This window comes from Elgaria multicarinata, chromosome 8 (assembly GCF_023053635.1).
Source record: "Elgaria multicarinata webbii isolate HBS135686 ecotype San Diego chromosome 8, rElgMul1.1.pri, whole genome shotgun sequence".
Lineage (NCBI taxonomy): Eukaryota > Metazoa > Chordata > Lepidosauria > Squamata > Anguidae > Elgaria > Elgaria multicarinata.
Genome location: NC_086178.1, coordinates 33580046 through 33582633, shown reverse-complemented (window position 1 = coordinate 33582633; position 2588 = coordinate 33580046). Strand labels below are relative to the sequence as shown.

At 48.6% G+C, this 2588-nt stretch overlaps 1 protein-coding gene across 2 annotated transcripts in view; it reads right to left on the bottom strand.

The window, feature by feature from the left end:
* Positions 1-2588, bottom strand: part of CP (ceruloplasmin) — a 36801-nt gene that overhangs the window by 105 nt on the left and 34108 nt on the right. The window lies entirely within an intron of this gene.

The following is a 2588-nucleotide window of genomic DNA, read 5'->3' as shown; positions in this document are numbered from 1 at the left end:
TTAACCCTTGATTTGAGTTAATGCAGCTTTTTAACATGTATTATATATGGAAGACATTATTATGAGTTGCTCTTATATTTAACTCTTTTATTCAGTTAGTGATGGCTGAAAATCTAATACACTGTCCCGATTCACACATAATACTAACACATGGTGTTGAATTCTGGTGTGATGTGTGAATGTGACCATGCTAATAAAACATGGTATATTAACCATGATCAACCCAGAAAAAGAACCCATTTTTTTGTTGCGTTGTGAACTCTGTGTTGTTTAAACCATCAGTTGTTGTTACACGTGAACTCAGAAACATGGGTTGTTCATGGGTTATTTTGCCTGGCTACAGAGATGGTAGGCAAGAGTGGCCAAAAGACCAGCCCCTCTACATGCTAGTACTACAGCATTTGGGATACAGGGAGAAAACAGGCAAAGGAGGAAGGAAACAACCAATCCAGGAATAAGAAAACAAACCATGGTCTTTTGGATTGTCTGCCAGACAAGCCCTAGGTTAGCATTATGTGCAAACCAGCCGACTAAGTGCTGTAGAAGCATTTTGTCAATAGTCTGCCGTTCTACTGAAGCCTGGTTCTATGGATAGGCCGACATAGCTGCCACCCAGTACACCTATGTTTGCACCACTGCAAGCTCATATCCTAGGTTTAACCAGCAACACCAGGCCAGTTCAAAAAGTGCAAGTAACATAAGGATTGCAAAATAATCAGATGACACCCCTATTGCTTGTATCACAAGCACTCCTTACATGATTGCAGCTACATCATTCTTGGATGTTGCACTGATGCAGTATCTTTGGCCTGTGCATAAGCAGTTTCTATCTAGTCACCAGCCATCTGCTTTACAGCAGTCCTGTTCACTTTACAGCTTCCTTCCCAGACAATTGAATAGTGCTACGCATGCAACCTGCCCAGCTATAACAGTGAAAGCCCACATCCCTAATATATTTTATACAAACTTCCGGTAAAGATTGTAATTGATAGGTGTGGTGGCAGCATGGCCTTAATATGCACAGGATGCCTTAGAAACTAGGTTTGTGGAAGTTATTTGGTGAATCTCTTTGTCTTTCCTCAGTCTCTGATACTGGCACCAAAAAAGGTGGGGGAAGGAGGCTTTTTGAATTAAAGTCAATGACTGTCATCCTATTTTGCATTTTGTAGCCATAGATAGATGAGCAAAGTAGCCAGAAAATGGGTGCGTTCAAACAACACTATAGTCCATGGAGTGGAAATAGTCCACTCCACAGATGGCTATTTCTGGGGTACCTTTGGGTGAGACAGAAGTGCTGCTGCGTGGAGTTGTCTCTCCTCATGCACACACACCTCTCGGCCCTCCCCACTGAATGGCAGTGCTAGTTACCACTTACCTTCCCAGGGCACCACCATTCCGTGGGGAGGAGGGAGGAGAGATGCACTGCGTGGAGATGCTTCACGCCCATTGCCAAGCAATGGCCATGTGGAGACGGATCAGTCCCATCTCCTGTCCAGAAAAGAGATGGCTCCGCCGTGGCTTCTTTCTCGGGCAATGATCACTGTGAAGGATGAGCCGTGGCCGCTGCCAGAGGCTGGATTGCATGCTCCGGCACATGAGACCATTCTGAAGCCTCTTGCTTCTACACCGGCAGTGTGCAGAGAAACATGTACCGCCCCCGCTGCAACCTCTGGCAAAGAACACGTCATCGCCAAGCAACGTCATCACTCACTGGGGGGGGATCACATAGCTCAGCATCAATGCATCTTTCCCCTTCGGGGCCATGGCAACAGGGAAGTGGGCAGCTGTAGCAATGCCACCCCCTTCCCTGTTGCCATGGCCCCAAAGGGGAGGGATACAAAGACAACTTCTCTGCTGAGATGGTATCATTTGTCTCCGCATTGCTTCTTCTGTCCCTATTTAGTTTCAAAGTAGAGAGCAGAGAAATCAAATGATCATAGGTCTCCCTGCTCCCTTCACCCTCATCTCCATAGCAACAGGGAAGGGGGTGGCTACAACAACACTGCCCATTGCCCTGTTGCTATGGAAATGGTAGGACAGATTCTTCCGCAGCCTGTCCCGATTCACGAGAACAGAAGGGGAATCCTTTGCTGAGGCAGGAGGGATGTGGGGAATCAGATGCAGAAGCATCTGCCTGCCTCAGCAAAGGATTCCCCTTCTGTTCTTGTGAATAGGGAATAGGGACACAATGCGGAAGAATCTGTCCTGCTGGTCAGAGCAGCAGCTTGGATTCTTGCACACTCCTTCACCACCATTTCCATAGCAACAGGGCAATGGGCAGTGTTGTTGTAGCCACCCCCTTCCCTGTTGCTATGGAGATGAGGGTGAAGGGAGATGGGAGATGGGGCTCCTTCTATCCCCAGATGGATCGGGGGGTGGCAAAGGACATGCATGTGCCGGGGAACACGTGGAGCGCTGCGACCAGCGATGCCCCACCCAGGGACAGCATGTGTCCATGACAGGAAGCATATAGGGAGCCAAGGGGCAGCCCGAACCAGGCTTCCCATGCGCTTGCTGGCACCGGGATATTTCCCCTGCCGATGGAGCACCACTGGGCTTGAGAGGCCATGGTTTCTGCCGCTCTTGCC